We start from the raw sequence: 14,779 nt of genomic DNA, 5'->3' as shown, positions 1-14,779 counted from the left end.
TACGAATTCTAGAACTCCCAACATTCTATTTTGGAATTCTGGAACTCCCAGCATTCTATTTTGGAATTCTAGAACTCCCAACATTCTATTTTAGTATTCTAAAACTCCCAACATTCTATTTTGGAATTCTAGAACTCCCAACATTCTATTTTGGAATTCTAAGTTGCCCAACCTTCTATTTTGGAATTCTAGAACTCCCAACATTCTATTTTGGAATTCTAGAACTCCCAACATTCTATTTTGGAATTCTAGAACTCCCAACATTCTATTTTGGAATTCTAGAACTCCCAACATTCTATTTTGGAATTCTAGAACTCCCAATATTCTATTTTGGAATTCTAGAACTCCTAACATTCTATTTTGGAATTCTAGGTTGCCCAACCTTCTATTTTGGAATTCTAGAACTCCCAACATTCTATTTTGGAATTCTGGAACTCCCAGCATTCTATTTTGGAATTCTAGAACTCCCAACATTCTATTTTGGAATTCTAGAACTCCCAACATTCTATCTTGGACTTCTAGATCTCCTGATATTCTATTTTGGATTTCTAGAACTCTCAACATTCTATTTTGGAATTCTAGAACTCCCAACATTCTATTTTAGTATTCTAAAACTCCCAACATTCTATTTTGGAATTCTAGAACTTTCCAACATTTTATTTTGTAATTCTGCCACACCAACATTCTTTCCTGGAATTCTAGAATTTTCAACATTTTATTTGGTATTCTAGAACTCCCAACATTATATTTTGATATTCTAGAACTCTCAACATTCTATTTTGGAATTCTAGAACACCCAATATTCTTTTTTGGAATTCTAGAACTCACAACAGTGTGGTTTGGAATTCTAGAACTCCAAACATTCTATATAGGAATTCTAGAACTCCCAACATTCTATCTTGGACTTCTAGAACTCCCAACATTCTATTTGGGTATTCTAGAACTCCCAACATTATATTTTGATATTCTAGAACTCTCAACATTCTATTTTGGAATTCTAGAACTCCCAACATTCTATTTTGGCATTCTAGAACTCCCAATATTCTATTTTGGAATTCTAGATCTCCCAATATTCTATTTTGAAATTCTAGAACTCCCAACATTCTATTTTAGTATTCTAGAACTCCTAACAGACTATTTTGGAATTCTAGAACTCCCAATATTCTTTTTTTTTTAAATAATTCTAGAACTCCCAACATTCTATTTTGGAATTCTAGAACTCCCAATATACTATTCTGAAATTCTTGAACTCCCAGCATTCTATTTTGGAACTCTGCAATACCAACATTCTATTTTGGAATTCTAGAACTCCCAACATTCTATTTTGGAATAATAGAACTCCCAGCATTCTATTTTGGAATTCTACTTCACCAACATTCTATTTTGGAATTCTAGAACTCCCAACATTCTTTTTTGGAATTATATAACTCACAACAGTGTGTTTTGGAATTCTAGAACTCCCAACATTCTATATAGGAATTCTAGAACTCCCAACATTCTATCTTGGACTTATAGAACTCCCAACATCTATTTTGGAATTCTAGAACTCCCAACATTCTTTTTTGGAATTCTAGAACTCACAACAGTGTGATTTGGAATTCTCGAACTCCCAACATTCTATATAGGAATTCTAGAATTCACAACATTCTATCTTGGACTTCTAGAACTCCCAACATTCTATTTGGGTATTCCAGAACTCCCAACATTATATTTTGGAATTCTAAAACACCAACATTCTATCTTGGAATTCTAGAACTCCCAACATTCTATTTTTGAATTCTAGAACTCCCAACATTCTATTTTGGAATTCTAGAACTCCCAACATTCTTTTTTGGAATTCTAGAACTCCCAACATTCTATTTTAGTATTCTAGAACTCCTAACAGACTATTTTGGGATTCTAGAACTCCCAATATTCTTTTTTTTTTAATTCTAGAACTACCAACATTCTATTTTGGAATTCAAGGACTCCCAACATTCTATTTTGGTATTCTAGAACTCCCAATATACTATTCTGAAATTCTAGAACTCCCAACATTCTATTTTGGAACTCTGCAATACCAACATTCTATTTTGGAATTCTGGAACTCCCAGCGTTCTATGTTGGAATTCTAAAACTCCCAACATTCTATTTTGGAATTCTAGAACTCCCAACATTCTATTTTGGAATTCTAAGTTGCCCAACCTTCTATTTTGGAATTCTAGTACTCCCAACATACTATTTTGGAATTCTAGAACTCCCAACATTCTATTTTGGAATTCTAGAACTCACAACATTCTATATAGGAATTCTAGAACTCCCAACATCCTATCTTGGACTTCTAGAACTCCCAACATTCTATTTGGGTATTTTAGAACTCCCAACATTATATTTTGATATTCTAGAACTCTCAACATTCTATTTTGGAATTCTAGAACTCCCAACATTCTATTTTGGCATTCTAGAACTCCCAATATTCTATTTTGGAATTCTAGATCTCCCAATATTCTATTTTGAAATTCTAGAACTCCCAACATTCTATTTTAGTATTCTAGAACTCCTAACAGACTATTTTGGAATTCTAGAACTCCCAATATTCTTTTTTTTAATTCTAGAACTACCAACATTCTATTTTGGAATTCTAGAACTCCCAATATACTATTCTGAAATTCTTGAACTCCCAACATTCTATTTTGGAACTCTGCAATACCAACATTCTATTTTGGAATTCTAGAACTCCCAACATTCTATTTTGGAATTATAGAACTCCCAGCATTCTATTTTGGAATTCTACTTCACCAACATTCTATTTTGGAATTCTAGAACTCCCAACATTCTATTTTGGAATTCTAGAACTCACAACATTCTATATAGGAATTCTAGAACTCCCAACATTCTATCTTAGACTTATAGATCTCCCAACATCTATTTTGGAATTCTAGAACTCCCAACATTCTTTTTTGGAATTCTAGAACTCACAACAGTGTGATTTGGAATTCTAGAACTCCCAACATTCTTTTTTGGAATTCTAGAACTCACAACAGTGTGATTTGGAATTCTAGAACTCCCAACATTCTATATAGGAATTATAGAATTCACAACATTCTATCTTGGACTTCTAGAACTCCCAACATTCTATTTGGGTATTCCAGAACTCCCAACATTATATTTTGGAATTCTAAAACACCAACATTCTATCTTGGAATTCTAGAACTCCCAACATTCTATTTTAGTATTCTAGAACTCCTAACAGACTATTTTGGGATTCTAGAACTCCCAATATTCTTTTTTTTTTTTAATTCTAGAACTACCAACATTCTATTTTGGAATTCTAGGACTCCCAACATTCTATTTTGGTATTCTAGAACTCCCAATATACTATTCTGAAATTCTAGAACTCCCAACATTCTATTTTGGAACTCTGCAATACCAACATTCTATTTTGGAATTCTACAACACCAACATTCTATTTTAGTATTTTAAAACTCCCAACATTCTTTTTTGAATTCTAGAACTCACAAGAGTGTATTTTGGAATTCTAGAACTCCCAACATTCTATTTTGGAATTCTGGAACTCCCAGCATTCTATGTTGGAATTCTAAAACTCCCAACATTCTATTTTGGAATTCTAGAACTCCCAACATTCTATTTTGGAATTCTAAGTTGCCCAACCTTCTATTTTGGAATTCTGGAACTCCCAACATTCTATTTTGGAACTCTGCAATACCAACATTCTATTTTGGAATTCTACAACACCAACATTCTATTTTAGTATTTTAAAACTCCCAACATTATTTTTTGAATTCTAGAACTCACAAGAGTGTATTTTGGAATTCTAGAACTCCCAACATTATATTTTGGAATTCTGGAACTCCCAGCATTCTATGTTGGAATTCTAAAACTCCCAACATTCTATTTTGGAATTCTAGAACTCCCAACATTCTATTTTGGAATTCTAAGTTGCCCAACCTTCTATTTTGGAATTCTGGAACTCCCAGCATTCTATGTTGGAATTCTAAAACTTCCAACATACTATTTTGGAATTCTAGAACTCCCAACATTCTATTTTGGAATTCTAGGACTCCCAACATTATATCTTGGTATTCTAGAACTCCCAACATTCTATTTTGGAATTCTAGAACTCCCAACATTCTATCTTGTACTTCTAGTACTCCCAACATTCTTTTTTGGAATTCTAGAACTCCCAACATTCTATTTTGGAATTCTAGAACTCCCAACATTCTATATACGAATTCTAGAACTCCCAACATTCTATTTTGGAATTCTGGAACTCCCAGCATTCTATTTTGGAATTCTAGAACTCCCAACATTCTATTTTAGTATTCTAAAACTCCCAACATTCTATTTTGGAATTCTAGAACTCCCAACATTCTATTTTGGAATTCTAAGTTGCCCAACCTTCTATTTTGGAATTCTAGAACTCCCAACATTCTATCTTGGACTTCTAGAACTCCCAACATTCTATTTGGGTATTCTAGAACTCCCAACATTATATTTTGATATTCTAGAACTCTCAACATTCTATTTTGGAATTCTAGAACTCCCAACATTCTATTTTGGCATTCTAGAACTCCCAATATTCTATTTTGGAATTCTAGATCTCCCAATATTCTATTTTGAAATTCTAGAATTCCCAACATTCTATTTTAGTATTCTAGAACTCCTAACAGACTATTTTGGAATTCTAGAACTCCCAATATTCTTTTTTTTTAAATAATTCTAGAACTCCCAACATTCTATTTTGGAATTCTAGAACTCCCAATATACTATTCTGAAATTCTTGAACTCCCAACATTCTATTTTGGAACTCTGCAATACCAACATTCTATTTTGGAATTCTAGAACTCCCAACATTCTATTTTGGAATAATAGAACTCCCAGCATTCTATTTTGGAATTCTACTTCACCAACATTCTATTTTGGAATTCTAGAACTCCCAACATTCTTTTTTGGAATTATATAACTCACAACAGTGTGTTTTGGAATTCTAGAACTCCCAACATTCTATATAGGAATTCTAGAACTCCCAACATTCTATCTTGGACTTATAGAACTCCCAACATCTATTTTGGAATTCTAGAACTCCCAACATTCTTTTTTGGAATTCTAGAACTCACAACAGTGTGATTTGGAATTCTCGAACTCCCAACATTCTATATAGGAATTCTAGAATTCACAACATTCTATCTTGGACTTCTAGAACTCCCAACATTCTATTTGGGTATTCCAGAACTCCCAACATTATATTTTGGAATTCTAAAACACCAACATTCTATCTTGGAATTCTAGAACTCCCAACATTCTATTTTTGAATTCTAGAACTCCCAACATTCTATTTTGGAATTCTAGAACTCCCAACATTCTTTTTTGGAATTCTAGAACTCCCAACATTCTATTTTAGTATTCTAGAACTCCTAACAGACTATTTTGGGATTCTAGAACTCCCAATATTCTTTTTTTTTAATTCTAGAACTCCCAACATTCTATTTTGGAATTCAAGGACTCCCAACATTCTATTTTGGTATTCTAGAACTCCCAATATACTATTCTGAAATTCTAGAACTCCCAACATTCTATTTTGGAACTCTGCAATACCAACATTCTATTTTGGAATTCTGGAACTCCCAGCGTTCTATGTTGGAATTCTAAAACTCCCAACATTCTATTTTGGAATTCTAGAACTCCCAACATTCTATTTTGGAATTCTAAGTTGCCCAACCTTCTATTTTGGAATTTTAGAACTCCCAACATTCTATTTTGGAATTCTAGAACTCCCAACATTCTATTTTAGTATTCTAAAACTCCCAACATTCTATTTTGGAATTCTAGAACTCCCAACATTTTATTTTGTAATTCTGCCACACCAACATTCTTTCCTGGAATTCTAGAATTTTCAACATTTTATTTGGTATTCTAGAACTCCCAACATTATATTTTGATATTCTAGAACTCTCAACATTCTATTTTGGAAATATAGAACTCCCAACATTCTATTTTGGAATTCTGCAACACCAACATTCTATATAGGAATTCTAGAACTCCCAACATCCTATCTTGGACTTCTAGAACTCCCAACATTCTATTTGGGTATTTTAGAACTCCCAACATTATATTTTGATATTCTAGAACTCTCAACATTCTATTTTGGAATTCTAGAACTCCCAACATTCTATTTTGGCATTCTAGAACTCCCAATATTCTATTTTGGAATTCTAGATCTCCCAATATTCTATTTTGAAATTCTAGAACTCCCAACATTCTATTTTAGTATTCTAGAACTCCTAACAGACTATTTTGGAATTCTAGAACTCCCAATATTTTTTTTTTTAATTCTAGAACTACCAACATTCTATTTTGGAATTCTAGAACTCCCAATATACTATTCTGAAATTCTTGAACTCCCAACATTCTATTTTGGAACTCTGCAATACCAACATTCTATTTTGGAATTCTAGAACTCCCAACATTCTATTTTGGAATTATAGAACTCCCAGCATTCTATTTTGGAATTCTAGAACTCCCAACATTCTATTTTGGAATTCTAGAACTCACAACATTCTATATAGGAATTCTAGAACTCCCAACATTCTATCTTAGACTTATAGATCTCCCAACATCTATTTTGGAATTCTAGAACTCCCAACATTCTTTTTTGGAATTCTAGAACTCACAACAGTGTGATTTGGAATTCTAGAACTCCCAACATTCTTTTTTGGAATTCTAGAACTCACAACAGTGTGATTTGGAATTCTAGAACTCCCAACATTCTATATAGGAATTATAGAATTCACAACATTCTATCTTGGACTTCTAGAACTCCCAACATTCTATTTGGGTATTCCAGAACTCCCAACATTATATTTTGGAATTCTAAAACACCAACATTCTATCTTGGAATTCTAGAACTCCCAACATTCTATTTTAGTATTCTAGAACTCCTAACAGACTATTTTGGGATTCTAGAACTCCCAATATTCTTTTTTTTTTTTTTAATTCTAGAACTACCAACATTCTATTTTGGAATTCTAGGACTCCCAACATTCTATTTTGGTATTCTAGAACTCCCAATATACTATTCTGAAATTCTAGAACTCCCAACATTCTATTTTGGAACTCTGCAATACCAACATTCTATTTTGGAATTCTACAACACCAACATTCTATTTTAGTATTTTAAAACTCCCAACATTCTTTTTTGAATTCTAGAACTCACAAGAGTGTATTTTGGAATTCTAGAACTCCCAACATTCTATTTTGGAATTCTGAAACTCCCAGCATTCTATGTTGGAATTCTAAAACTCCCAACATTCTATTTTGGAATTCTAGAACTCCCAACATTCTATTTTGGAATTCTAAGTTGCCCAACCTTCTATTTTGGAATTCTGGAACTCCCAACATTCTATTTTGGAACTCTGCAATACCAACATTCTATTTTGGAATTCTACAACACCAACATTCTATTTTAGTATTTTAAAACTCCCAACATTATTTTTTGAATTCTAGAACTCACAAGAGTGTATTTTGGAATTCTAGAACTCCCAACATTATATTTTGGAATTCTGGAACTCCCAGCATTCTATGTTGGAATTCTAAAACTCCCAACATTCTATTTTGGAATTCTAGAACTCCCAACATTCTATTTTGGAATTCTAAGTTGCCCAACCTTCTATTTTGGAATTCTGGAACTCCCAGCATTCTATGTTGGAATTCTAAAACTTCCAACATACTATTTTGGAATTCTAGAACTCCCAACATTCTATTTTGGAATTCTAGGACTCCCAACATTATATCTTGGTATTCTAGAACTCCCAACATTCTATTTTGGAATTCTAGAACTCCCAACATTCTATCTTGTACTTCTAGTACTCCCAACATTCTTTTTTGGAATTCTAGAACTCCCAACATTCTATTTTGGAATTCTAGAACTCCCAACATTCTATATACGAATTCTAGAACTCCCAACATTCTATTTTGGAATTCTGGAACTCCCAGCATTCTATTTTGGAATTCTAGAACTCCCAACATTCTATTTTAGTATTCTAAAACTCCCAACATTCTATTTTGGAATTCTAGAACTCCCAACATTCTATTTTGGAATTCTAAGTTGCCCAACCTTCTATTTTGGAATTCTAGAACTCCCAACATTCTATTTTGGAATTCTAGAACTCCCAACATTCTATTTTGGAATTCTAGAACTCCCAACATTCTATTTTGGAATTCTAGAACTCCCAACATTCTATTTTGGAATTCTAGAACTCCCAATATTCTATTTTGGAATTCTAGAACTCCTAACATTCTATTTTGGAATTCTAGGTTGCCCAACCTTCTATTTTGGAATTCTAGAACTCCCAACATTCTATTTTGGAATTCTGGAACTCCCAGCATTCTATTTTGGAATTCTAGAACTCCCAACATTCTATTTTGGAATTCTAGAACTCCCAACATTCTATCTTGGACTTCTAGATCTCCTGATATTCTATTTTGGATTTCTAGAACTCTCAACATTCTATTTTGGAATTCTAGAACTCCCAACATTCTATTTTAGTATTCTAAAACTCCCAACATTCTATTTTGGAATTCTAGAACTCCCAACATTTTATTTTGTAATTCTGCCACACCAACATTCTTTCCTGGAATTCTAGAATTTTCAACATTTTATTTGGTATTCTAGAACTCCCAACATTATATTTTGATATTCTAGAACTCTCAACATTCTATTTTGGAAATATAGAACTCCCAACATTCTATTTTGGAATTCTGCAACACCAACATTCTATATAGGAATTCTAGAACTCCCAACATCCTATCTTGGACTTCTAGAACTCCCAACATTCTATTTGGGTATTTTAGAACTCCCAACATTATATTTTGATATTCTAGAACTCTCAACATTCTATTTTGGAATTCTAGAACTCCCAACATTCTATTTTGGCATTCTAGAACTCCCAATATTCTTTTTTGGAATTCTAGATCTCCCAATATTCTATTTTGAAATTCTAGAACTCCCAACATTCTATTTTAGTATTCTAGAACTCCTAACAGACTATTTTGGAATTCTAGAACTCCCAATATTCTTTTTTTTAATTCTAGAACTACCAACATTCTATTTTGGAATTCTAGAACTCCCAATATACTATTCTGAAATTCTTGAACTCCCAATATTCTATTTTGGAACTCTGCAATACCAACATTCTATTTTGGAATTCTAGAACTCCCAACATTCTATTTTGGAATTATAGAACTCCCAGCATTCTATTTTGGAATTCTACTTCACCAACATTCTATTTTGGAATTCTAGAACTCCCAACATTCTTTTTTGGAATTCTAGAACTCACAACATTCTATATAGGAATTCTAGAACTCCCAACATTCTATCTTAGACTTATAGATCTCCCAACATCTATTTTGGAATTCTAGAACTCCCAACATTCTTTTTTGGAATTCTAGAACTCACAACAGTGTGATTTGGAATTCTAGAACTCCCAACATTCTTTTTTGGAATTCTAGAACTCACAACAGTGTGATTTGGAATTCTAGAACTCCCAACATTCTATATAGGAATTATAGAATTCACAACATTCTATCTTGGACTTCTAGAACTCCCAACATTCTATTTGGGTATTCCAGAACTCCCAACATTATATTTTGGAATTCTAAAACACCAACATTCTATCTTGGAATTCTAGAACTCCCAACATTCTATTTTAGTATTCTAGAACTCCTAACAGACTATTTTGGGATTCTAGAACTCCCAATATTCTTTTTTTTTTTTTAATTCTAGAACTACCAACATTCTATTTTGGAATTCTAGGACTCCCAACATTCTATTTTGGTATTCTAGAACTCCCAATATACTATTCTGAAATTCTAGAACTCCCAACATTCTATTTTGGAACTCTGCAATACCAACATTCTATTTTGGAATTCTACAACACCAACATTCTATTTTAGTATTTTAAAACTCCCAACATTCTTTTTTGAATTCTAGAACTCACAAGAGTGTATTTTGGAATTCTAGAACTCCCAACATTCTATTTTGGAATTCTGGAACTCCCAGCATTCTATGTTGGAATTCTAAAACTCCCAACATTCTATTTTGGAATTCTAGAACTCCCAACATTCTATTTTGGAATTCTAAGTTGCCCAACCTTCTATTTTGGAATTCTGGAACTCCCAACATTCTATTTTGGAACTCTGCAATACCAACATTCTATTTTGGAATTCTACAACACCAACATTCTATTTTAGTATTTTAAAACTCCCAACATTCTTTTTTGAATTCTAGAACTCACAAGAGTGTATTTTGGAATTCTAGAACTCCCAACATTATATTTTGGAATTCTGGAACTCCCAACATTCTATGTTGGAATTCTAAAACTCCCAACATTCTATTTTGGAATTCTAAGTTGCCCAACCTTCTATTTTGGAATTCTGGAACTCCCAGCATTCTATGTTGGAATTCTAAAACTTCCAACATACTATTTTGGAATTCTAGAACTCCCAACATTCTATTTTGGAATTCTAGGACTCCCAACATTATATCTTGGTATTCTAGAACTCCCAACATTCTATTTTGGAATTCTAGAACTCCCAACATTCTATCTTGTACTTCTAGTACTCCCAACATTCTTTTTTGGAATTCTAGAACTCCCAACATTCTATTTTGGAATTCTAGAACTCCCAACATTCTATATACGAATTCTAGAACTCCCAACATTCTATTTTGGAATTCTGGAACTCCCAGCATTCTATTTTGGAATTCTAGAACTCCCAACATTCTATTTTAGTATTCTAAAACTCCCAACATTCTATTTTGGAATTCTAGAACTCCCAACATTCTATTTTGGAATTCTAAGTTGCCCAACCTTCTATTTTGGAATTCTAGAACTCCCAACATTCTATTTTGGAATTCTAGAACTCCCAACATTCTATTTTGGAATTCTAGAACTCCCAACATTCTATTTTGGAATTCTAGAACTCCCAACATTCTTTTTTAGTGTTCTAGAACTCCTAACAGAATATTTTGGGATTCTAGAACTCCCAAATTTTTTTTTATAATTCTAGAACTCCCAACATTCTATTTTGGAATTCTAGGACTCCCAACATTCTATTTTGGTATTCTAGAACTCCCAACATTCTATTTTGGAATTCTAGAACTCCCAACATTCTATATACGAATTCTAGAACTCCCAACATTCTATCTTGTACTTCTAGAACTCCCAACATTCTTTTTTGGAATTCTAGAACTCACAACAGTGTGTTTTGGAATTCTAGAACTCCCAACATTCTATATATGTATTCTAGAACTCCCAGCATTCTATCTTGGAGTTCTAGAACTCCCAACATTCTATTTGGGTATTCTAAAACTCCCAACAATATATTTTGATATTCTAGAACTCCCAACATTCTATTTTGGAATTCTGTAACATTAACATTCTATTTTGGAATTCTAGAACTCCCAACATTCTATTTTGGAATTCTGCAACACCAACAATCTATTTTGGAATTCTCAAACTCCCAACATTCTATTTTGTAATTCTGCTACATCAACATTATATTTTGGAATAATAGAACTCCCAACATTCTATTTTGGAATTCTAGAACTCCCAACATTCTATTTTGGAATTCTAGGTTGCCCAACCTTCTATTTTGGAATTCTAGAACTCCCAACATTCTATTTTGGAATTCTAGAGCTCCCAACATTCTATTTTGGAATTCTGGAACTCCCAACATTCTATTTTGGAACTCTGCAATACCAACATTCTATTTTGGAATTCTACAACACCAACATTCTATTTTAGTATTTTAAAACTCCCAACATTCTTTTTTGAATTCTAGAACTCACAAGAGTGTATTTTGGAATTCTAGAACCCCCAACATTCTATTTTGGAAATCTGGAACTCCCAGCATTCTATGTTGGAATTCAAGAACTCCCAACATTCTATTTTAGTATTCTAAAACTCCCAATATTCTATTTTGGAATTCTAGTACTCCCAACATTCTAATTTAGAATTCTAGAACTCCCAACATTCTATCTTGGACTTCTAGATCTCCCGATATTCTATTTTGGATTTCTAGAACTCCCAACATTCTATTTTGGAATTCTAGAACTCCCAACATTCTATTTTAGTATTCTAGAACTCCCAACATTCTATTTTGGAATTCTGCAACACCAACATTATATCTTGGTATTCTAGAACTCCCAACATTCTATTTTGGAATTCTAGAACTCCCAACATTCTATATACGAATTCTAGAACTCCCAACATTCTATCTTGTACTTCTAGAACTCCCAACATTTTTTTTTGGAATTCTAGAACTCACAACAGTGTGTTTTGGAATTCTAGAACTCCCAACATTCTATATATGTATTCTAGAACTCCCAGCATTCTATCTTGGAGTTCTAGAACTCCCAACATTCTGTTTGGGTATTCTAAAACTCCCAACAATATATTTTGATATTCTAGAACTCCCAACATTCTATTTTGGATTTCTAGAACTCCCAACATTCTATTTTGGAATTCTGCAACACCCAAATTATATCTTGGAATTCTAGAAACTCCCAACATTCTATTTTGGAATTCTAGAACTCCCAACATTATATTTTACAATTCTGTAACACCAACATTCTATTTTGGAATTCTAGAACTCCCAACATTATATTAAAGAATTCTGCAACACCAACATTCTATTTTGGAATTCTCTAACTCCCAACATTCTATTTTGGAATTCTGCTACACCCACATTCTATTTTGGAATGATAGAACTCCCAACATTCTATTTTGGAATTCTGCAACACCAACATTCTATTTTGGAATTCTAGAACACCCAATATTCTTTTTTTGAATTCTAGAACTCACAACAGTGTATTTTGGAATTCTAGAACTCCAAACATTCTATATAGGTATTCTAGAACTCCCAACATTCTATCTTGGACTTCTAGAACTCCCAACATTCTATTTTTGAATTCTAGAACTTTCAACAATCTTTTTTGGAATTCTAGAACTCATAACAGTGTGTTTTGGAATTCTAGAACTCCCAACATTCTATATAGGAATTCTAAAACTCCCAACATTCTATCTTGGACTTCTAGAACTCCCAACATTCTATTTGGGTATTCTAGAACTCCCAACATTATATTTTGATATTCTAGAACTCTCAACATTCTATTTTGGAATTCTAGAACTCCCAACATTCTATTTTGGCATTCTAGAACTCCCAATATTCTATTTTTGGAATTCTAGATCTCCCAATATTCTATTTTGAAATTCTAGAACTCCCAACATTCTATTTTAGTATTCTAGAACTCCTAACAGACTATTTTGGAATTCTAGAACTCCCAATATTCTTTTTTTTTTTAAATAATTCTAGAACTCCCAACATTCTATTTTGGAATTCTAGAACTCCCAATATACTATTCTGAAATTCTTGAACTCCCAACATTCTATTTTGGAACTCTGCAATACCAACATTCTATTTTGGAATTCTAGAACTCCCAACATTCTATTTTGGAATAATAGAACTCCCAGCATTCTATTTTGGAATTCTACTTCACCAACATTCTATTTTGGAATTCTAGAACTCCCAACATTCTTTTTTTGGAATTCTATAACTCACAACAGTGTGTTTTGGAATTCTAGAACTCCCAACATTCTATTTAGGAATTCTAGAACTCCCAACATTCTATCTTGGACTTATAGAACTCCCAACATCTATTTTGGAATTCTAGAACTCCCAACATTCTTTTTTGGAATTCTAGAACTCACAACAGTGTGATTTGGAATTCTAGAACTCCCAACATTCTATATAGGAATTCTAGAATTCACAACATTCTATCTTGGACTTCTAGAACTCCCAACATTCTATTTGGGTATTCCAGAACTCCCAACATTATATTTTGGAATTCTAAAACACCAACATTCTATCTTGGAATTCTAGAACTCCCAACATTCTATTTTTGAATTCTAGAACTCCCAACATTCTATTTTGGAATTATAGAACTCCCAACATTCTTTTTTGGAATTCTAGAACTCCCAACATTCTATTTTAGTATTCTAGAACTCCTAACAGACTATTTTGGGATTCTAGAACTCCCAATATTCTTTTTTTTAATTCTAGAACTACCAACATTCTATGTTGGAATTCTAGGACTCCCAACATTCTATTTTGGTATTCTAGAACTCCCAATATACTATTCTGAAATTCTAGAACTCCCAACATTCTATTTTGGAACTCTGCAATACCAACATTCTATTTTGGAATTCTACAACACCAACATTCTATTTTAGTATTTTAAAACTCCCAACATTCTTTTTTGAATTCTAGAACTCACAAGAGTGTATTTTGGAATTCTAGAACTCCCAACATTCTATTTTGGAATTCTGGAACTCCCAGCATTCTATGTTGGAATTCTAAAACTCCCAACATTCTATTTTGGAATTCTAGAACTCCCAACATTCTATTTTGGAATTCTAAGTTGCCCAACCTTCTATTTTGGAATTCTAGTACTCCCAACATTCTATTTTGGAATTCTACAACACCAACTTTCTATTTTAGTATTTTAGAACTCCCAACATTCTTTTTTTGAATTCTATAACTCACAACAGTGTATTTTGGAATTCTAGAACTCCCAACATTCTATCTTGGACTTCTAGATCTCCCGATATTCTATTTTGGAATTCTAGAACTCCCAACATTATATTTTGGATTTCTAGAACTCTCAACATTCTATTTTGGAATTCTGCAACACCAACATTATATCTTGGTATTCTAGAACTCC

Source organism: Pseudophryne corroboree, chromosome 5, assembly GCF_028390025.1.
Source record: "Pseudophryne corroboree isolate aPseCor3 chromosome 5, aPseCor3.hap2, whole genome shotgun sequence".
Taxonomy (NCBI): domain Eukaryota; kingdom Metazoa; phylum Chordata; class Amphibia; order Anura; family Myobatrachidae; genus Pseudophryne; species Pseudophryne corroboree.
The sequence above is the reverse complement of the archived record's forward strand: the minus strand, read 5'-3'. Positions refer to the sequence as shown.